General features: G+C 51.3%; 1 long non-coding RNA gene across 1 annotated transcript; it reads right to left on the bottom strand.

The window, feature by feature from the left end:
• Positions 1-3269: 3269 nt before the first annotated feature.
• LOC112656254 (uncharacterized) lies at positions 3270-22668 on the bottom strand. Its single transcript, XR_003134216.3, has 3 exons — positions 22322-22668; positions 12903-13034; positions 3270-4212 (listed from the first exon to the last, which is right to left on the bottom strand). It is a non-coding gene; the product is annotated as an uncharacterized LOC112656254 (long non-coding RNA).
• Positions 22669-23769: the final 1101 nt, after the last annotated feature.

The following is a 23769-nucleotide window of genomic DNA, read 5'->3' as shown; positions in this document are numbered from 1 at the left end:
ACCCAAGGACCAAGGGACGGAGTAGATCGCTGTCTTCTGCCTCCACCTCCTCTGCTACGGCCTCCCGTTGGCCTAACGCAGCCAGAAGGCCAGAAAAGCCAGCCTGCTGGGTCAGTCCTTCCAAGACAGGACAGAGCAGAGGAAGACAAAAACAGATGAGCGGGTGAGCGTAGGCCTTGGGCTCAGGGCGTGACCTCGGGGTCCCCGCAGGGAGCCTGCTTCTCCCTCTGCCTGGGTCTCTGCCTCTCTCTCTGGGTCTCTCATGAATAAATAACATCTTTTTTAAAAAAAATGAATGAGGGGAACAGGCCCGGGATTAGCACACTGGGTACTGAAGACTGAGTAGAAGGTCACAAGACACCTAAAGAAGGATGACATTTCAGACAGAAGGAGCAACAGAGGCACGAAGGCGCATGCCCGTGCTCAGGGAACTTCCAGGAGCTCCCGTGGTTGAGATGCACCTTGCATTTGGGGTGGAGTAGAGTCAGTAGAACTTCTCATCCCTATTGTATGGACAAGAAAACGGAAACTCAAGACTGTAGATGGAATGTCTGTGTCCCTCTCCCCAGATTCATAGGATGGTGGTGGGAGGTGAGGCTTTGGGGAGACAATTAGGTCATAAATGTGGAACCTCCATCAGTGCAATCAGGGCCCTTATAACAGAGAGCCTAGAAAGTTCCTTTGTCCCGCTTGCCACGTGAAGACAGTGGAAAGATGGCCATCGTGATGACACAGGAAGCAGGTCCTCACCAGACACCGGCCAGCCCCTTGATCTTGGACTTCGTGGCCTGCGGAACTGTGAGAAATAAATTTCTGTTGTTTAGAAGCGACCCAGACTATGGTCTCTGTCACGGGCCCCTGAATGAACCGAGTGTAGTGGACATTTGTCATCTGGGGAGTTATCTGGGCCCCAACACCTTCTTCTTTGCATAGGTCCTGGTGGCAGGCAGAGTGTAGAGTCTGTGAGAGCCGTGGGAATCCAGCTGGACTTGCGTCTTCAGCGACACAAGGGCAGGGAGTTAGTCAATCATCCGCAGACGCAGGGGTGGCCCTGGAGCCTGGTATCTCCAGCGCCGAGTGTCCCGGGGCGGCCTCTCAACCTTGCCGGCTTTGGCTCTCTTGCCTGATTCCCGATCTTTCTCGACTTCTGCTCATTTTCTGAGTCTGATCCTCCAGCCTTCTGGTTAATTCTGGGAACTACTCAATATCTTGCCTACAGATCCCTTTCCTGCTGCAGGTAGACGGTCGGATTCTGGTGCTTGTAGTCAGACGGTGATACAACAGCCTCCGTGCTCTTGACTGCTCTGTGCAGCGTTTATCCTGAGAGCAGTAGGCAGGTGTCGCGTGAAAATGGATCCACTGGAGACGCCGGATACGTAAATGTGATGTGGATCCCTCTGAAGTCCCCCCTGAAGGATAGTACAGGATCCTCATAAGGGATATCACTTGATAAGGGAAAAAATCCAATCACTGGCCAACATCAAGTACCCTAAGTGTTTCCTGTGGCTGCGTAACAAGGGACCACAAACTCCGTGGCTCAAAGCAACAAAAATTCATTATCTTACAGTTTTGGAGGTCGGAAACCCAAAACAGGCCCCATGGGGCTCCCATTAAAGCGTCAGTAGGACCGTGTTTCCTCCTTGAGGCTCTGGTGAGAGTCCACTGTCCTGCCTTTAGCTGCTCTGGAAGCTCTCGTATCCCTCGCCCTGAAGGATAGTGGGCCCACGTACGAACGGAGTCAGGATAACGTTCGTCTCTTAAAGGTAGCGGATTAGCAAACGTAATTCCCCCCTGACATGGACGCAGCATCCTCTCAGGCTCCGGGGATTCGGATGCGGACATCTTGAGGCGCCAGAGTCTACCTCCCGCAAGTACTGATCGCGATGGTTAATTCTAATGGGTCAACTTGCCTGGGCTAAGGGGACGCCCAGATAGCAGGCGAAACGTTATCTCTGGGTGTGTCTGTCTAGATGTTTCAGGAAGGGTTTCGACTCTTGTGGATCACTCGACTAAGGAACGATCACCCCCGCTCATACACATGAGCGTCATCCGATCTGTTGAAGGCCGCATAGAACAAAACGGTGGAGGAAAGGCAGATTTGCCCCCTCTGCTTGAGGTCTTCTCCTGCCCCCAGGCGCCGGCAACCCCCACCCCCCGTTGTCAGGCTTTCAGACTCAGACCCGGATTGACATCATCCCCTCTTCCCTGATTCCCAGGGCTTTGGACTTGAACCAAATTACACCGCTGGCGTTCTGGGCTCTCCAGCTTACAGATGGCGGACTGGGGGACTTCCCGTGGCTGCCCATCACCGTAACTAATTCCTATAAGATATATGGTTCTGTTTCCCTGGGCAGCCCTGATACTCTTAGTAAGTACAAAGCTTTAACAGGTTTCACTTTATAAGTTTTCGAGTGATGCGTCTTGGGCCACGCGATGGGCTTCAGGTCCACGGTCATGAACATTAACGAAAAGTTCCTACCGGGCTGTCCGGGTGGCTCAGCGGTTCCGCGTCGCCTTCGGCCCAGGTTGTGATCCTGGAGACCTGGGATCGAGTCCCATGTTGGGCTCTTTACAGGGAGCCTGCTTCTCCCTCTGCCTGTGTCTCTGCCTCTCTCTCTCTCTCTCTCTCTGTATCTCTCATGAATAAATAAATTAAAAAAAAAAAAAAGTTCCTACCTATCCCTGTGCTCTCTGCATGTCCTTTCCTCTGTGACCACCGGGGTAAAGGAGGCTGATTGAGAACAGGACTCGGTCGTTCTCGTGCCCCTGCCCAGAAACCATCCTCATCCCACCACGATTCGCAGCAAAACAGTACAACGGAGCCCTGTTTGGGTCGACTGCTTATCGTGTTTGCCTAATTACCATACAGGGGGGAAAAGTTAGTCGCAGCACGTGTCAGACTAGCTCGTGTGAGCTTTATTGGATCACAACAGCAGCCTCTGTTCTGTAGGTAACCTTCGAGGCTGGTTACACATGTAAAACGGTCGTCTGCTCACAACTTCAGAACATCCCGGGGAACACGGATATCAGAGGCGTGGTAAGGTACCCGGTGCCTGGATCTCCTGCTGTAGGGAGCGGTTACGGCCGGGATGGGTGTTTTAGATGGTCTGTGTATGTTCTTACTCTTTGCTCCCAACGTCCTAACCATGGGAGGGGGCGGGGAGAGGGGAGAGGAGAAGGAACAGGAAGAGGAAAAATGGGATTTATGTAAACATGACAAATCTGTTATATTCCCTACATCACACACTGGACATGTTCTTTTTTTATTATTTTTATTTTTTTCTGGACATGTTCTTAAAAAAAAAACAAACCACCCAACCTCAGCTCAGAGCAATTGCTGCAAATCACACACCCCTGGTTATATGGCACTATTCCCAGCGGGAAAGCCAGAAGTAGTGAGGGATGGATTTTTGGTATGTCCTATGCATTTATTTATGGTGCAGCACATCATCAAACAACACTTCGCAGGCTCCGAGCTGGCAAACCGGAGGGCTTTGAAGAGAAATAATGAGCTGAGAGGTTCATGACACGCCGTTAAAAAGTTTGTGATTGGACTTGGAAAATCAGATGGGTCTCCGAGGAAAGTGACCATTTCTGAGCCATTGCACTTAGAATATTTTTGAGCCCCAGAGCAGATATTTATGGGAAGGGAGAGTTGTTTTTGTCTTGGGTCCAGGTTCTGACTCTGATGTACAGCAGGAAAGTCACTTTGTGCTGCAGACCTGAAGTCCTGGAATAGCCATGATGTCACCTTTTTCTACTGACCGGCCACCGCTGCACGGAGGCGGGAGGCGCGCCTCCAGCTCTGTGATGTTCGGCTCGATTCTCCCATATATGGGCTGCAATCCCAGCCAAAACAAGTGGGCAGGGGAGTGGACGGCCGCGCAGCGCCCAAGGTGGTGCGGCTCAGTGGGACGGCGGAGATGAGGTCAGAACGCAGGCATCATGAACAAAAGCGCGAGAGAAAGCAAAGGCGGCAGGCGTGGGGTGGGATTCGGGCGCCTGGCGTGCGCCGTCCAAATCAACCTCCGCTCTTCCACCGGTGCTCTGAGGCTCGGCGTTTCCACCTTTGAGATGCTCCCCGCCCCGCGGGCACAGGCACTCGCCGAAGAAAGCTCCCTGTGCCTCCCTGTGCGGCCCGACCGTGGAATCCCTCTCAGTGAATTAGGAAGGCGACGTTGGAGGATGGGAGCTCATGAACGAGAACAGTCCCTGCAAAGGAGGGGAAAATCACGCACACACGGTGACACAGAAGTAGGCCAAGGCAGGAGGAATCTGGTGAGGCCCTTCCTCCCCTTGCAGATGACACTTGACGCTTGGAGGCCAGGGCCCCGCGACCCGGCAGCTCAAGCCGCCGCCGGGCATCCCAGGGCCACCGCTGGAGCCCGAAGGCCGAGTGACCCGGGTCGGGCCCCGTGCGCCGTAGCAGGACCCGTCACCCGCCCGTCGTCCTCTCCTTCCTCCCTCCAGGGACGTGAGGGCACAGGCCCGCGGCCCTCGCTCCTGAAAGACCTTTCGGATCCAGCGAACAGTGGGGCGTGAAAGGCTGTTTGTGATCATGGGGGGACGGGGGCGGGGGGCGGGGGGAGCAGCGTGTTATGGTAATCAAGAGCAGGAACTGCTGCTCCTCCAGCTTTCTTCCCAAAAGTCACATGAATCAGGGTCAGGGGACATGTCCAAGCTGCCCCAGCAGGACTCCGACACGGACAAGGGTTTGTGTCTCGGGCAGGGCTGTTCTCTCCTCCTCCCCCTCCCTCCCCCCTCCCTCCCCCCTTCCTCCCTCTCCCTCCCTCTGTCTCCCCCCTTCCCCTCCCTCCCTCTCTTTCCCTCTCCCCTCTCCCCTCTCTCCCCCCTCCCCCTCCCCTCCTCCCCCTCCCTCCCTCTGTCTCCCCCTCCCCCTCCCTCCTCCCCTCCCTCCCTCTCTTTCCCTCTCCCCCTCCCCCTCCCTCCTCCCCTCCCTCTCCCCCTCTCCCCTTCCTTCTCCCTCTCTCCCTCCCTCTTCCCCCTCCACCCCTCTCCCTTCCTTTCCCCTTTCCTCCCTCTCCCTCCCTCCATCTCCCCTCTCCCCTCCTCCCTCCCTCAGTCTCCCCATTCCCCCCTCCCTCTCCTCCCCTCCCTCTTTCTCCCTCCCCCCCCATCCGCCCTCTTCTCTCTCTCACTGTGGGAAAATGAACTTATTTTCCGTGACCCGTGACATCTGACCACTGGGCTGATCACGAGGACACCGTGGTAAACCACAGCTCAACTTGAGACGATCTCCTCCCGGCGCGGTGCCTGAGCTCGGGATGGCACCATCCCGGTGACCCCGCGGGCGTCTGGGCCGCGGTCCCGTCCTCGCTCCCGCCATCCCCTCGCAGGACTGCTCCTGCCCCGCCGTCCTCCCGCTGGGCGCATCCCAGGCGAGGCGCCAGTAAACCAGAGAGCAGTTTGCGCAGCCGAAGCCCTGGCCGCGGTGCTCTCACATAGCAGCCTTCCTTCTAAAAGCGGAGGCTGGGGAAGCGTGCAGACCTCAGAGATCCTAGAAAAGAAACAAAAACAAAACACTAGGCCCCCGGATTGCTGTCGGGATGGTCCAGCAGGGACTCTGCGTTCATCTCCCTCTGGTTTGAATCCTCTCGGTGGGAGTAGCCGGTTGATGCCTCCAGCAGCCTGCGTTCGGCCCACTCCAAAGAAATGCAGCCAAGCATTCCAGAAACAAAGTCTGCAAGGAAAGAATTTTGAGCAGACCCAAGAGATGGACTTTTCTGGGCCTCCCTGGTCACTGCTGGGCTCCTGGAGGGCAGCCCCGAGGTTCAGGCCAGGAGGTGCTCACCCCCCAGCAGCCCCCTTGCACCCGGTGGTGCCCGACGAGGGAGACCCAAGTGTGCAGGTCGGCTGTCCTCTTAGCTGAGGAGGAAGAGGAGGAGGAAGAGGGAGGAGGGGGAGGGGAAAGGAGGAGGAGGGAGCAGGGGCATCACCCTCGGAGCTGCTGCGTGTCCGGGAATATAGGCTGCATCCTGGGCCCGACTGGAAGGTGCAGACCGTGGCCTGCACCCAGTTCCCTCCCTGTGTTCCCACACCACCCCCAGGCCCAAAGACGCAAGGAGGCCCCCAGGACCCACGAGCAGAGTGGGGAGGTGGACAGCGAGCAGAGGCCCCCACAGTGCAGGGAGAGGGGAACCAGGCCCAGCTGGGGCCGCCGGCCCTCCGGCCTCCCTGGGCCTTACCCTCAACCTTGGCTTAGGTAAGCTGAGCGGGTCGTGTGCAGGAACACGCGAGGGCGACAGGGGCACCAAACGGCCTCCGGTTTCCCAGCCGCCGCGGTGGAGGCAGGACGGGTGCCCAACAGTCTGCTTCCGAAGGCCCCAAGGAGAAGCTACCCCTGTGGGGGGCTGGCCCTCGCTTCGGCTCCGTTACTGGGAGCCCCACAGGTAGCCGGGGCGGAGGCCACCCCGGAACAGGTCTGCCTTGCGACTTGAAACACCGACGGCCCACTCGGGGTAGGGAGGGAGGCCCTCGGTGCCGAGGGGCGGGAAGGAGGAGCGGAGCCTCCCAGGGTCCTCGGCGGGGCTACAGACCCAGGCCCAGACCTCACCGTGCGGCCGATGGGCGCAGCCGGCGGCGAGTGTGCACGGGCTCCAGTGGCGCGAGGCTTCGGACCCCAGGGCCCACTCGAGCCCTCACACTGAGCCGGCCACAGTGAAATGGGCCAGCAGACGATGCTGCTCCAGGCCAAAAAGTGTGGAAAGCCAAAGGAGCCTCCCGGAAAGTGGGATTTTCTTTAATGGGGTCCCTGCTGGGTGCCTCCCTCGGTCACGGTCACGATGCTGTCGGGGAGAAACTAGCCTTTGCACAGTGGGCTTAGTCGTGGTTCCTCCTCATGCAAGTTACAGTGAAATGCACGGAGTCTCGCCGTGCTCCGGGCACCGGGCGAGGCATTCCTCACTGGCTCCGAGACCCGGCCCTCGTGGGAACCTGGGCGCCCTGTGTCTTCCTCCCCATTGTCCACTGGTGGGAGCCCCCCCCCCCCAGAGTGAGGGTGCGGGGCCAGGCTTCCTAGCTCCCGTGCCTCGAGCCTCTCAGCCGCCTCCTCCAAGCACCATCCTATCCGGTGCAGACAAGCCTGGGTTTGTGGTTATAAAGTTTAAGTTCCCAAGTGAGAAAAGCTATGAGCTAGGAAGGTCTCTTTGAATGGCCTTCTTCCACTCTTTCACCTCAATATGAAGGTAGTGGGGTTGCTCCCAAGTATCATCACTCTTTGTCATCAAAAAGTGCATAATTTTAGAAATAAACTCTCACTGAGAAGTCATTAGGTAGCCCAATTCAGATCTCGTCTGGTATTTGAAGTGCATTGAAAGTGAAACAGCTTGGAACTTGTAAGAGGAAAAAATTGCCTTAAAAAATGGGGAAGGTTAAAGACATGAGCAAATAGGTGAACCGATGCTACGTGCATGTTGACGAAGCAGGAAGAGGGAAGTTAACTTGGTTTGCATCTTAGTTGGACTGCTTGGTCCCTGACCTCTCGTAAAGTGGTGAAAAAGGACATAGTGTAATCCTGTCTGTACTTTTTATGTCTCTTGTTTGAAAACGGAGTGATGCGGGGCAAGAGAAATAAGCTAAAAGTGGCAGTAATGAAGATGAAAAAGAGACTGCACCTACCCTCAAGGATTTCAGGGTCCAGAAGCAGAGGCAAAGCGGTAGGAATGCATACAAGGCCCAACGCTGTGCAACAGAGGAAAGCTCCCGGTGGAATTTGAAGACTTGGACCAAATGAATAATTTGGGGGAATGGGGCAGGGGGGAGGAAAAAAGAGCAAAAGCACAGAGCATGAAAGGAGCTGACGTTTGGGGTCCCAAAGGAATCCGACGCTGCTGGAGGCTCCGTGTGGAGACATGAGCTGGTGAAGTGGCCACGGGTCACAGCCTGGATGCGGGGCGACCAACTGCCGATGGGTCTTCAAACATGGATTTGAGGTCACTAAAAACTACTCTCGTGGTGGTACCAACGTTTGGTCATCTGATCAACCCAATGAAAAGCTGGTTGTTTCCAAAAAGTAATTAAAGAGACAAACTCCTGGCATGATTGATTTTTTTTTAAGAGGCAGAAATAAACAGCACTAGATATGAAAAGAGACATTGAAACAGAAAGAGTAAATATTTAAGAATCATGAGATAATCACACGGACAACTTTGGGCCAATATATTTGAAACTTTAGATACACGGTACAATTTTTAGAAAGCATAAATTATGGAAATTAACTCAAGAAGAAATTGACACTGAATAAACCCATAACCAGAAAGAGGGGGAGAAATTAACTCCATAGTCAAAAATATACCACAGGCAGTACTAGCCCCAGAAGATTTTTGCAGTTTTTTTTTTTCCCCTGAAATTCAAGAAAGAAATAACAACCCCTAACAAACAACCATTCTAGGGGATAAGGAAAGGAGGGAAAAGTCTCCAACACATTTTTTTTTAAGATTTTTAGTTTATTTTAGAGGAGGACAGAGAGAAAACACCAGCAGGAGGGGCAGAGGGAGAGGGAGATTCTCAAGCTAACTCTGTGCTGAGCACAGAACCGCACAGAGGGCTTGATCCCACCACCCCGGGAGCATGACCTGAGCTGACACCAAGAGTCGGGCGCCCAATGGACTGCGCCACCCAGGCCCCGCCCCCAGCATATTTTATAAAGCTGTTATAATCCTGATGTCCAAGCCAGACAAGGACAGAATATGACTCAATCTCACATATAAACAGAAATCCGAAAGTACTGCATAAATATAAGCAAGAAATCCAAAGGGGATGTGTGCATGAAATAGCCTATGAAATGTATTTTATATGGCACGCAAGGATGGCTTAACATCAAAAAAAAAAAATCCATCATATAACTTACCTCATTGGCGTATTACAATAAATAATGGAACACATTCAGCAAAATGCGACACCTAATCGTAATTTAAAAAAAAAAAGTCTTTGCCAATGGGTTTGAATCGTAACTCCATGACTTATTAGTCACTGTGCTTTAATTCAGATGAAAATTATCTAAGCTTGGCATGAGAAAGGACAAGAATGGATGAGGAAAGGAAAGAGGACGCAGGCTAAGAGAGCAAAAGAGCAGGTCATTTAGAAGCACCCCGATGTTTCTAGCAACAACGTCCACAATAGCCAAAGTGTGGAAGGAGCTCGGTGTCCATCGAAAGATGATGGATAAAGAAGATGTGGTCTATGTATACAATGGAATATTCCTCAGCCATTAGAGACGACAAATACCCACCATTTGCTTCGACGTGGATGGAACTGGAGGGAATTATGCTGAGTGAAGTAAGCCAGTCGGAGAAGGACAAACAGTGTATGTTCTCATTCATATGGGGAATATAAAAAATAGTGAAACGGAATAAAGGGGAAAGGAGAGAAAATGAGTGGGAAATATCAAAAAGGGAGACAGACCATGAGAGAATCCTAACTCTGGGAAACGAACTAGGGGTGGTGGAAGGGGAGGAGGGCGGGGGGTGGGGGTGAATGGGTGACGGGCACTGAGGGGGGCACTTGACGGGATGAGCACTGGGTGTTATTCTGTATGTTGGCAAATTGGACACCAATAAAAAATAAATTTATTATTTAAAAAAAAAAGAAGGAGCAAATCCGAGTAAGACGCACAGGTGCGGAAGGCTGGAGAAGAGTCCGTGCAGAGCCCCAAGGGTGGACTTCTTTGCTACCCAACACAGAAGACCAACACGCTGGTGAGCGACTGTGGAAGAGAGTTGTAGAGAGCAGACCTCCAGCATTCCGGACTAGACGGTTGTGTGGACGCTAATTCAATTCATCAGAAGAGAAAATGCAACGTGAGGCTTGTGTGACATCAGCAGGGCTCTCTTGCATGAGGGGGAGGTAACCGTTTAAGAGAAGCAAGAGCCAGCACCCTGAAAAAGAGCTCGGGCCCTCACTGGACTTCAATTAATATCAGCAGAGAGAGAGTGAGAACATGCAAAAGAAACATGATCCGCTTTTAACATTATCTGCCCAAGATACTACAGGGCCTGGCAAAGTCACCACTTGATAAATGTTGACTGGACTGAGCCAACGCTCCCAGCACGTTACAGAGGGTATGGGGAAGTCAGCAGTTGTGGCTTCGGAATACTCGGAATCGCAGCTGGCAAGAAAAAAATAAAGTTTATCTTGGAAGTCTACAGTAAATCTAGGGTTAAGGGGTACCTCGTGATGGTAAAGTTAGAGGTAAAGAGCACTCAAGACAACAAAGAAGAAAAGATGTTTCTATATTCTTTGCTCTTAGTCTATCGTACATTTTGTTATGTTTTTATAAACAGTGATGACACTTTTGGATCAAAAGTTCAGCTTTGGGGGCACTTGAGTGGCTCCGTCAGCTAAGTGTCCAACTTTTGATTTGGGCTCGGGTCATGACCTCAGGGTCCTGGGATGGAGCCCCGTGTCGGACCTCAAGCTCGATGGGGGTGTCTGCTTGAGATTCTCTCCCTCTCCCTCTGCCCCTACCCCTGCTTGCTCTCTCTGTCTCTCTCTCTCTCTCTCAAATAAAATTAAATATGTTTTCAAAAAAAGTTCAGCTCTGCTCACCACGGGTTTCGTTTTTATAGAAAATAACAAAACATAGTATCTTGGTCCTCAACGATCCCTTTGTCCCCGAGGCACTGTATCCACATGTGGGCAGCGACCGGAACTGCCTTTTACTCCCCGCTTCGTTGCCTGTGGCCTCCCAACTACGTAATATCCATGCACGTCCACTCACTACTACTATGACCTGAATATATGTAAAAATCTGTAGAAATAAAGCAAGCCAAGTCACCCTTTCACCAGGTGTGTGCAAAGTGTGGAGAAAGGTATGATCCGGACATTTCTGCCCAGCCTGGGGAAAGGACGGACAAGACCATGGAACATGGAAGTCAGCTTTGAACGAAATAATATCCCATTGAAGGCAGCATCGGGCGGCTGCCAAGAGGTCTCGTTAATAGCAAGACCGGTCTTCCCCCAAGACGATTGAGAATGACGATGACTTCACTTGGCTTTAAGGAAATTCATTCAGGCCTGAGTTGGGCGGACGGTGCTGGAAAAGCGAGTGGCCCACCTAAGAGCTTGGTAATTGTTTGCTGACTGCCTGGCGCTGAAGTCTCCCCGCTTCGGGACTCCAGATTACAGATGGCATTACCCAGGGACCCAACCCAGATCAGAGGGAGAATGTACTAGAACCCTCTGCCGGGAGCAGTCTCCTGCTGATCTGATGCAAGTGGCAAGATCCACAGCAGGACAAAGGAACTTTTGAAAAGGACTTGAAAAGAGCTCACTTGCTCTGCGGTTAACCCATCAAAGGCGTCTTCCTGTAACCCGGAGGACAGCAGGCCTCGACATGTGCTGGCCATTTGGAAACCAGATTCATATGGAGTAGATCAAACATTTCAGGAGAGCCCCTTGCCTTGAAAATATGGGGCCTTATGAAAATCATTAAGCAATTCATTGATATTTATTTGCTTACACTGTGCTTCAGCAGAGCAAGCTGGAAGAGGGGGATGAGAACCATTGACCCGGTTTCAGAGGCCCTAGTTCAAGAAAGAAGGATTCCCTTACATGCCTGATTTTAAAGAGCCTTTTAAGAAGACAGCCTACCACACAGCTGGCATGGAAAGGCCGTCTTGGCTCCCTTCAACTGTGTATTAGGTTAACAGCCACCTCAAGCTTCTTAGAAACCTAGAAATCCCCAGGCGGTTAGAGGAATTCCACAGGGCTAAGAAAACCCTTGCAATCTCAGAGCTTTAAGCAGAAAAATATTTCCCAACGTCTTCGTTGGCCGGCGTGTGCACTTCGTGTGGAGCACTCCCGGCCTCACCGGGGCGGCCCTCGGCACGTCGCACCCTCTGTCCTTCCTGATGGGCCAACTCCTTCATTCGAGCCTGGGCCCGGCAGACCTGGAAAGGAGCGAGGAGCAAGGCCGTATTTCCACCCGGGAGTTACCGGGTCACGGCGCATGGGTTCCTCCTCCACTGCCTGACTCGGGGAACTTCGCTTCTTTAAAGTTCAAGGAAGTAGCCCCTCAAGATTCATCAGCCTCCTGGCCTCAACTTCCCTGTAGCTCAGATGCAAAGTTCCCATGAGTGCAGAAAGGCTCAGCGGGATGCCATCATGCTCCCCTTTGGGCTTTCAAATGATCTATATGAAGGCGAAGGTGGATGCCAAATGCATAGCCTCGGAGAAGGACAAACATTATATGGGGAATTCATTCATTGGGGGAAGATAAAAAATAATGAATATAAAAATATATATAAATATATACTTATATTTATATAAATATAAAAAACAGTGAAAGGGAATAAAGGGGAAAGGAGAAAAAATGAGTGGGAAATATCAGAAAGGGAGACAGAAGATGAGAAACTCCTAACTCTGGGAAACGAACTAGGGGTGGGGGAAGGGGAGGTGGGTGGGGGGTGGGGGTGACGGGCACTGAGGGGGGCACTTGATGGGATGAGCACTGGGTGTTATGCTATATGTTGGCAAGTTGAACACCAATAAAAAATAAATTAAAAAAAAAAAAAAACAGAAATGCATAGCCTCTGAGGCTCTGGGAAGAGAGGGGGAGGCTGGCTCTAGGGAGCTAGGCTCAACTTCCAGAACATTGCAGAGGTTGAAAGTCTGTCCTCAAATATTCAACACATATGTTTTGAAAGTCATTAAGTTCCAAAATTTAAAAAAAAAAAAAAAAAAGACAAATTTAAAAGATCCAGCGCTGGTTCTTGCACAAAGCAGATACCCAAGGAATGCTTGTTGAAGGATGAATTTGTTAGCTGATAAATACGAGAGATACAGTCTGTTTTGCACCACATGGCAGCTGAAACTGCTAGGAAGACGTTTGTCCCTCGTTTGTCATTAGACGAGTCTTAGAAAATGAGTCGCCTAAGCCCTACCTGTGCTGGAGAACCAGCTTCCTCCACGGAGCCCTCCCGGCACGGTCTCCTCTTTGTCACGACCGAGAGAGACAACCATCACATGGCTTTGAATGGCCGGTTAACTTCTTGTGATCCCCGCAGTCATGGTCCCTGAAGGGAAAAAAAAAAAAACCTTATTATTTGTTTACCTAAATCTGGGCGGGGGGGTAACTCCCTCGGGACCCCACATGGATTCTTGGGAAATGCACAGACTCCAGAACTCTTTGGGGACTGATTGATCCGCTCACGAACACGTATCAGACATGCAGTACTGCTCGCACCGTATGGCAGTCAAAGCTGCAGCGCACAGAGCGCGTCGATCTCTGCTACTTTTTTTTATAGTCTGCACTTAGAAGAAATGTTGTCTTAGAAGATCTTTTCTCTGGTCTCAAGTTAACCTTGGACAATCAATATTTAAGAAGGAATAATGTGTTTTTTATGCAGCAAGATAAGATAGCGAGTGCATAAATACCGTCACCGCTAAGGTGGCAACACTGCAGTGACATTTTCTGTTGGTTGACAGAGATATTGGTTCTTCTTTTTTCTTTTTTTTTTTTTTTAATTGGTTCCTTTCTAATAGGACTATGACCGCTACTTCCCTAGTAGATGGAGGGAGCCTTAGTCATAACAGGCCCTTTGTTGATGAACTAATTAGACTTTTCAGAGAATAAGATCTAGTCTTTTTTTCTAAATTTTATTTATTTATTCATGAGACACACAGAGAGAGAGGCAGAGACACAGGCAGAGGGAGAAGCAGGCTCCCTATCAGGGGAGCCAGAGGTGGGACTGGATCCCAGGACCCCAGGGTCACGGCCTGCGCTGAAGGCAGGTGCTCAACCGCTGAGCGACCCAAGCATCCCAAGATCTAGTCTTGGTACTTTTCATAAGGAGGAGGGGAGGGAGGGAGGGAGGGACCGAGGGAGAGACAATGAAAGGTAAAGAAAGAACAGAAGAAAAAAGTCTGTTAGGGGATCCCTGGGTGGCGCAGCGGTTTGGAGCCTGCCTTTGGCCCAGGGCGTGATCCTGGAGACCCGGGATCGAGTCCCACATCGGGCTCCCGGTGCATGGAGCCTGCTTCTCCCTCTGCCTGTGTCTCTGCCTCTCTCTCTCTCTCCCTCTCTCTCGAATAAATAAATAAAATATATATTAAAAAAAAAAGAAAAAAGTCTGTTAAAGTACCCGCCTACGTGACCTCACCACTTGTAACTACCGCCAAGTCCACATACATAGCAGCTATGTCGATGCAGGAGAGTCAAAAAAGAAATTCCAACCTTAGGAATCTAATTTGAAAAATCTCCCCCCCCACCCCCCATGAACCATAGTTATGAATGAGGAGGACTTTACCAACCGCGTCTTGCTACCAGGCCTGGGAAGAGCTCACTCTGGGGTTGTACTCAAACTTTGGAACTTCAGAGTAGCACTCTACTCATCGGTGCTTCACACGGGGATGTTCCTTGAAAGATGCCCAAGAAACAGGCCCGCATAGACACTTGCACTTCTCGGAACCGGGCCAGGAGCCTCCCTGAAGCGTGTGCGGGCTCAGGGATCAACCCTGGGAGGCTTAACCGCTGAAGTGTCTGCCTTCGGCTCAGGTCATGATCTCAGGGTCCTGGAATCCAGTCCCACGTCGGGCTCCCGGCTCAGCAGGGCATCTGCTTCTCCCTCTCCCTCGCTCATGCTCACGCTCTCTCTGTCTCTATCTCTCTCTCCCAAATAAATAAAATAAATAGACCTTAGAAAACAAAACCTCAGAGGGAAGAAAAGAGCAGATGAACGGCGTCATGACACCACGGAGGAAGGCCTGGGTGCAGGTGGCGGGCAGATGGGGTGGGCTTGAGCGAACTGACTTGACCTAATTCTGAATCTTGCAACTGAGATGATGATATTGCCCAGGAATATTACTCATCCGGAGTAAGAAATTACCGGGTAAATCAGCTAACGCGCAGTCTGACACGTGGGCTTGGTGACGTGTCCTGGCTGTGCAGGCCGGTCACCGACAGCCGGTGACACCGTTGATGCCGTGCCGGCCAGGGCTTCGGCAAGGCGAGGGGGCGTCGTAATAAAATTGCTCGTGCTCAGCAGCCCTGCGTGCTGCCACTGGTGCGGGCACGCTCGCGGCTGCGGCCATCCGTGTGGGGCCCGTGTTGGGGGTGCACGGACTCCAATGCGAACACGACCAGATGCTAATTGTCAGTGACGTCGTCCCTCCAAGCCACCCCCAAGAGAACCTCCTGCATCACCAAAGCTCACCACCTGCGTCACCTTTCTCCGGACTCTCCTCCAAGTCAACGTTTTCGCTCTCTTGAGCATCTTAACAACTTTGCCTTTTCCCCTTCTGGGTCCTCAGAATCCTCATCCGCATTGCATCACACACGGTCGCTGTCTGTTTGCCTCGCCCCCTATTTGATTTTAAGTCCTTTGAAAGCAGAGATCGGCCTTATCTTTGTTTCTTAGGGGCCGAGTGCAGGGCGTCGGGCTTAGCAGCTCAATAAAAACATGTTGGGCTGCAGCGAATGGGGACCCCCCCCAGCCACCAGGCCCTGAGCACGGGCCCTTCTGCCTCCCGTGCGCACACCCACAGACCTACACTGCACACCTGGAGAGCTGGGGGCACGCAGCTGCCTGCCTCCCCCCTGCAGGGCCCGCTCCCCGGAAGGCTCCTCGCTGTGCCAGGTGCCAGGAAAGCACGACGGTCCAAGTGGGAGAGTCTCGATGCCAAGAGCCTGCTGATGAGGGGGCAGCGGGAGCCCCACGATGGGCCACAGCTCCTGGCCTCCCGTCCCCTCCTCCCCCTGCACCTGGCCCTCTGGGGGCCGCCACCTGGCTGCTCTCGATTACACAGCAAGGGCCCCACGCAGCCTCCAGGGACTCCGGCGGGAGACTGACCCCCGCACACCCTCAGGACAGCTCCAGTTCTCAAAAGGACTATTATCGTTGCTGTAATATGACTTATAGAGCCCGCATCATTTTTTAAGAGTGTCCCTACAGGCAAACAGAGTACGCGTGAGCTCACAGCTTCTAGAACCTGCCCTGAGGCTCTGCTGCCTCCGGAGACGGACCACCGGCCTGCTGGGATCTGGGGGGACACAAGGCAGGAGGGCTCGGCCTTCTCCTGACGCCCTGCAGGGTTGCCCTGTGTGGCCAGTAAAAGCCCGGTTCAATGTGAACTCCGGGCAAACAGCGCCCGCCGGTTTCGTGGGAGCGTGTGCCCACCCCCGTGGGCCATACGGACGCTGACCAGCTGGCCATGGGTCTGACTCAAGTTGCACCGATTATCCTGTATTTTGTGAGGAACCCGGAGCCCGGGCAGAGCCAGGAGCGTGGAGAGGCTCGGCGAGTAAAGCTTCTTTAAAGCCCTGGCTGGATGGCGAGGCCGTTGTTGGGCCCAGGCCCCACGGGGAGTGGGCTCTGGTCGCCGGCAATCAGCTGGGGGGGGAGCGCGCTGAGCGACCACTGCCTTGCCCCGGCCGGTGGCAGGTGCCCCCCTCGCCAGCTGGGGAGGGAAAGGCCTGCTCCCTAAGGGGGCTCGCCTTCCGCAGGTGGCCCGTGCCCTGTTCCTTGGCTGTGCCGGGCGCCGGGGGCTCCTCACCTGCAGACGCGGGCGCCCCGGCCGCCATCCGCCTCGGCCGTTCCCCGCCATGCCACGGGCAAGGTGCTCCCCTCTCTGCTCCCTGATGAAGCCAGGGGACCCCCGGGGGCGGAAGCGGGAGTGGCACTTGGCGCTCATCGTGGCACCTGACCGGCGCGGGTAGCCTGTTGGCGTCAGTCATTGCTACCCGCGTCGCCGTCTTGGGTGTGTGACACCACGCAGGAGGCACCTGGAATCGAGTCTCCTCAAGCCCGGACCTGGGAAGTGCAGGAACAGGGACGCCAGCAGGTCGTCAAGGCCCTACACCGGGAGGTGTGACCTGGGGGACAGATGACTCCAGCGCCAGCCCTGCGGCTGGGACTCCAGTCCCGGGGCACCTGGCCCGCCGAGCACCTGCCAAGTCAGAGCGCAGGTCACCATGTGGACCCGCATTAGTCACCGCAAACACGTGTTGGGAGACTGAAGTCTGCTTTAAGAAATGAGAGAGAGAGAGGGAGGGAGGGAGGGGAGGGGGGGATGTCAGGGATTTCTTATGAGGAATCAATGAAATCGTCTCACCGAGTGTTAGAGCAGGGCAGGCCGGTAACAACGGCTTGACTGAGGTTAGCTGTTATCCTGCGGGACGCCTCAAAGAACGGGCAGGATTTTCAGTAAGAGAGACGGGAACGTGTAACTTAGAAGAAAAAATGTTTGACGTTAGGATGAGGCCGACTCTCAGTGTGTGAGTGATGACTGTGGACCTGGTTCTCCAGGCAGCGTCGCGTGGAAGACTTTTGAACAGGGCTGTGATGTTTCCAGTGCGCGGCTGCCGTGAAAAGTTGCTCTCACCCACGTGTGTGAGGCGGACACCGCGGGAAGGCTGCGGTCAACTGGAGGCTCTTAGGAAAATAGCAGATGGGCAGTAACATGACCATGGGGTTGAGGAGGGGCCAGAGTGGTGGGAGGGACAGGAGAGGGAGGGAGGAGGAGGCCCCGCAGTCTCAGATACACAGGCCGGGGGGCTCTCGGGTGCTCAGCCAGCTAAGCGGCCAGCTCTTGATTTCAGCTCAGGTCATGCTCTCAGGGTTGTGAGATCGAGCCCCATGTCAGGGTCAGGCTCTGCGCTCAGCTCAGAGTCTCTTGAGAATTTTCCCTCTCTCTCCACCCCTCCCCCTACTCTCTCTCTCTCTCTCTCTCTCTCTCTCTCAAATAAAGAAATAAAGAGATAAATAAATAAAGCTCAAAAAAATGCAAGCCTGGGTACCAACTGGATACCACTGGTCAGGAAGATGAAAGAGCCAAAGTTTCAGGATTAAAAAACTGTTGGTTGTTGCCCACAGCAGACCCTGTTTTTCTTCTATTCCACATTCCCCATCACTCCTCCCTTCCGACATTTTGTTCAAATATTCTCCTGCCTCTAAGTGGCCACTGCTTCAGAGAAGACTCGCCTATCTTCAGCCCCCAGGGGTGCGGGTGGGTGTTCCTTTGTCCAAGACACCCAAGTGGCTCCATCTTCTTGCCAGGAATCAGACTGAGCACGAGCATATGGCAAAATTCTTGGCACAAAGAAGCCAATGAGTGGAAACAACCCAAATATCATCAAGTAGGGAATGGATAAACAAGATGTGGTATGTCCATACAACAGGATATTAAGTGACAATAAAAAGAGAATGAAATACGGATTCACGGTACAAAAAGGAGAGGCATCAAAACGTTGTACCAAGTGAGAGAACTCACACACAAAAGACCACCTGTGACTCCATTTAAACAGAATGTTCAGAATTGGCAAATCCATATAAAGACAGAAAGTAGGTTAGTGATTGTCAGGGGCTGGGGACGGAGGATCACAGGGAGTGACTGTTAACGGATACAGGATATCTTCAAGGACAGTAAGTCTTCTAAAATTAATTGTGGTGACGGCTGCCAATTCTGTGATTGTAGCAAAACCCGTTGAATTGTACACTTTCACTAGGTTAATTATTTGGTAGGCAAATCATATCTCAATAAAGCTATTGTTGATTTTTTCCTTCGAAATCCAAAAGGAAGACTTCTAGGGAGACTTCAGGAAAACATTTCATCATTACTCTTAAAGAGAAACGCAAAGGAGAGTTGGCTTCTCTTTCTGGAGGCTGATGTATCTGGATATGATCACTGGAGCTGTTGTGGGTGGCTGCCGACCACGACAGGAACCCACGCAAGTCAGAGCTGAGCCACAGGGTGGCCAGAGCCCAGAGAAGCACCTAGGCTTCTCATTACCTAAAATAATAAAATTTACTTATATTTTAGGCCAATTGATTAGAGCTGCTCTGTCACTTGTAGCCGTAGCATAACAGAGCTTTCTAACTCCTATGGTTCCATTAACAGAAATTTTAAGGTCAGGAGAAAGGTTGGTTTTTCAGAGAAACTATGAATTTACATTAATTTAGAAGTACAAGTGTAATGCAGGTGAAAATTTGTTTTTTTTTAAGATTTAATTATGTATTAGAGACAGAGAGAGAGAGAGAGAGAGAGGCAGAGGGAGAAGCAGGCTCCATGCAGGGAGCCTGATGTGGGATTCGATCCCAGGTCTCCAAGATCACGCCCTGGGCTGAAGGCAGCGCCAAACCACTGAGCCACCCGGGCTGCTTTTTTTTTTTTTTTTTTTTTTTTAAAGGCAGGTGTAAATTTGAAGCATAGTTCAAGATCTGGAGAAAGGGATAGATGAATGGAGGGAGGGAGGGGTGGGTGGATGGATGGATGGGTGGACGGATGGATGAATGGATGGATGGATGGATGGATGGATGGATGGATGGATGTCTGGATAGATGGATGGATGGACAGATGGATGGATAGACGGATGGATAAGTGGATGGATGGATGGATGGATGGATGGATGGATGGATGGATGGTGACTGGATGTGTAGATGGATGGATGGATAAGTGGATGGATGGATGGATGGATAGATGGATGGATGGATGTGTAGATGGATGGATGGATATGTGGATGGATGGATGGATGGATGGATGGATGGATGGATGGATGGATAGACGGATGGATAAGTGGATGGATGGATGGATGGATGGATGGTGGATAGATGGTGGATGGATGTGTAGATGGATGGATGGATATGTGGATGGATGGATGGATGGATGGATGGATGAGTGGATAGATGGATGGATGGATGGATGGATGGATGGATGGATGGATGGACAGATGGACGGATAGACGGATGGATAAGTGGATGGATGGATGGATGGATGGATGGATGGATGGATGGATGGTGGCTGGATGTGTAGATGGATGGATGGATATGTGGATGGACTGGGGAGATACTTAGAGCAGAAAGCTGAAGCCCAAGGAGCACAAAGACAGAGAGCAGAGAGGAGCCTCCTGGACTTCCTACACTGAACAGGCAGGAGAGCAAGGGAAATTAGTGAAGGAATCTGCAAACAAAGAGGATAGAAAAGGACATGGGGGAACTGGAAAATGCTGTAAATGCTATCACACAAGGCAAAAAGAGGATTGAAGGAAGAAGAGGATTGAAGTTTGGGTCAAATTCTATAGACACCAAAGAAGAAATAGTCCAAAAAAGTATGTTCAGATATACAACTAGGAGGCCAGTATGAGAAAAGATTGTTTTTTAAAGGAATTGAGTGGAGTGATGGTGACACGGGCCAGATTTCAGAAGATACGGGCTTGGGAGCAGGAGAGGGATGCCGCAGTGAGTGAACAGTGAGGAACTTATGACACCATGGAGGCACCTCCTTACAGGACATTGGTCCCGTGGAAAGCATCACTGAACTCACCAGTACCTGGTTCTGCTCCCCCTCCCGGCACGTGCAAGATGGTGCTTCTCAGGGTCCTGGCACTTGGGAGGAGACGTGTGACAGCTCTTTGGTGAAATGCACAGTGGGTCACTTCTGAACTAGGGCAGTGGGAAGCACATGCCTGACCTTCCCACATCTCTCTCCCCACTACAGCGGTCATAGAGGGGTCCTCGTTGCATAGATGATAAAACCCGAGACTGAAGACCCTTGATTGTGAGTCACTAAATGGAGGGTAACTCCCCTTGAGGAGAGTCCGTTGCTCTTCTACAGGCAGGAAGAAGCTATACATTCCTGTCATGCCACCCAGATGGAGGGGCCGTTGGTCATCATAACCTAGTCCTCTCCTTGTTAACAGAGAGACTGCAGGAAAGAGAACAGCAAAGTCGAGGAAGGAATGCTTTTATTCTGGGTTTTGATTTTTCATTTTTTTAAAAAAGGGTTTATTTACTTATTTGAGAAAGAGAGAAAGAGCACAAGTGGGGGGAGAAGGCACAGGAAGGGGGACAAGCTGAGCTGGGAGCCCGATGTGGGGCTCGATCCCGGGACCCCAGGATCATGACCTGAGCTGAAGGCAGACGCTTCATCTACTGAGCCATCCAGGACCCCTGATTTTTCATATTTTTAGGGCATGTGAGACCCAAGCAGGTTAGGAAGATGGAAAAAGTCTATAGGGAGGAAGAACCCAAAGAAGACAAAGCAGCATCCTACAGAAAGCAGGAAACGTGGCCACGCACAGGCCCAGCAGCGGGGCCGGGCCCTTCTTCTCTGGGGGAGAAGTACAAATCCAGGCCCAAGGTGAGTACCGGGCCAGTCGGGTTGGAGGGGGAAGCTGAGGGAGCCTCTGCACTCCACTTCCGGGACAGGAGAACAGAGGTGGGAGCCAGGAAGCCTTGACCCCTGAAGGATGAGCGGCAAGGACAGTCACTGAATGCACTTCATTCTCGTGCTTTAAATCCTCTAGGCATTTCCCACACAGAATCATCATGATTTAAAAAGTCACTCAAGTCAGGCCCAGAAAGCGTTAAAACTGCTTTGTTCCAAGTTCTACTCTGGCCCCCACCTCTACTGCTTCCCAGTGTCCTTTACCCAAATTCGTTGCTCCCCTGGCAGGCCAGCCTGGTCCCCCACAGAACAACACATGCTGTGCTCCCCGTGAGCGCACTTGTGATGAACTTTGAGCCACACATCTGCTGCAGACAAGGAACTCTATTCCCAAATGGCTGACACGAGCCGAAGATTCTGGGTTCATCCCCACCGTAGCATATTTTTATTAGATAGGCCGCTGGAGAATCAGAGGAGTGAATTTAGCTGCTACGTCCATACCTCGTGGCAATGCATGCCCAGCTATTGTTCTTTTCATCAGCCTGATGTTATTCTGACTCTGTTTCTGCAGAGTGAATATTTGGGTGGAAACCAGTGTCCATCCTCATTTACCCTCCGAGCCGTTGTTGTATCTGGGCTAAGGATGTATTTTCACGATGTCACCACTCCAAGCCTCTTTCTTTGATTTAAAGCAGGGGTTGGCACACATCATGTGTAAAGTCCCAGAAAGTAAATATTTTTGTGGGACATAACAATCTCTGTGGCAGCAACTCAGCTCGGTCATGGCTGCGTGAAAACAGCCAGAGAAAGCACTTACGTGAATAAGCACGGCTGTGTCCCAATAAAACTTTATTTACAAAGAAAGTGGGTGGGATTTAGCCCCTAGGCTATACTTTGCAGACCCTGCTTGAAGTACAGATTAGCAGGAAGACATCAGGCCAGCCGATAGATTAAAAACCAATATCCTTTCATGTGTTTGTCTCCAAAGAGAAAAAAAGTAACTAAAATGCTTGTTGGACATTTTATTTCTTTAGCAGACAATGGAATGACATACCCCCCCCTTCTAATACATTATATCTTAAGATTTTAGATTTCTTTCTCACCAAAAAAAAAAAAAAAAAAGTTGAGAGAAGCAGTAGAATTTGATTCAGGGAAGAGAGGGTTAAATGGCTAAAACTTGTGGGGTGAACGTATCGCTTACCGCGGACACAGCCTCTTCTTCAGACACTGATTTGCTCCGTGGAGCTGACGAAGAGAGATGCAAAGTAAAAACAAATTTGCTGACCTTCATTTCAGAGATCAAAGGTTAAATTCATACCCCGTAGGATGGTTCTGTTAAATCACTCCCAAGCTGCCTGGCAACATATTTTCAAAAAATATTTCTCTCCAGCCTTATCAAGTGTTCTTTGTGTTCTGGAAACATGATTTGAAGTCCCAGCTAGAGCTGGGACGTCGAGAGTCTTCACTGAAATTCTTCTCCAACTGCATCCAGAGGCCTACAGTTAGTTGGCACAGACATTAGTCGCAGGGGTTCATGCCTCTGGGTCTAGTTATTATTCATCAAAGATGGAAATTGACATTTTACACTGAATAACCAAGGATGGGATAAACCACGAGTCGATATACAGGTAAAAATATCCACTTGGATGTCCTTGTAATTGGGCTGAACAAAGCCATCCTAGATTGGAATGGCCAATCAGGAGTGTTCCCAATTTCTTCGCCTCAGAGCAGAACCCCAACGGTTCAAAAATTAGGAGACCTGTGTGAACAAATTAGTCCAACTCGCAACACATTTGTTAAAAAAAAAAAAAAAAAAGCAAATGTCCTGTTTCTTTAATTGTAAGATCACACAAAACCTTTCAACAGCGATGGTCCACACAATTTATTTCACGACAAAGTTTCATCCGTCCAGAGTGAGGTGAAAAAATTAGGACACTGGCGTAGGTATTTTATAGACCTACATGCATTTCATTTAAAGGGCCTTCCCCTAGTCTATTCTCATGTTACTTAATCAAATTTAATCAACTTTAATTAAATAATTAGTTACTTAGTAAAATAATATCAAGAGCCCTCTATTGGTCCCCAGTTGTTTTAAACCACTATTGCTATGGATTGAGTTGGGTTCCCTCCACCAACTATCTGTGTGATGGTTCTTAGAGATATTAGGTCGTTTTGTCGGATTTTTTTTAAAGGTTTATTTATTTACTTTAGGGAGGAGGAGGGGAGGGAGGGGGAGATATAGAGGTGGGAAGCAGACTCCCCGCTGAGTGGGGAGCCCGAGAGCAGGGCTCCATCTCATGACCTTGAGAACATGACCTGAGCCAAATCAAGACCTGGCCACTTAACCTACTGAGCCACTCGGGTGTCCCCAGATATTAGGTGTCTGGGAGGCAACTGGAGTTAGATGGGCTCATGGTGTGTGGGGGACCCTCATGATGGGATCTGTGGCCTTACAAGAAGAGAGGAAAGAAGAGACGCACACGAGAAGGTGACATCGGTAAGCCAGGAAGAAGGCCCTGACCAGGAACCAGATCAGCCAGGATCTTGATCTTGGACTTTCCAGAATGGTGAGCAATAACTGTGTGCTGCTCAGCCTCCCAGGCCATGCTGCTCTGTTATGGCAACCCGAGCTGACTAATACAACACTTC

Source organism: Canis lupus, chromosome 26, assembly GCF_003254725.2.
Source record: "Canis lupus dingo isolate Sandy chromosome 26, ASM325472v2, whole genome shotgun sequence".
Classification (NCBI taxonomy): domain Eukaryota; kingdom Metazoa; phylum Chordata; class Mammalia; order Carnivora; family Canidae; genus Canis; species Canis lupus.
Note: the sequence above shows the minus strand (reverse complement) of the source record. Positions and strands in the feature narration are given on the sequence as shown.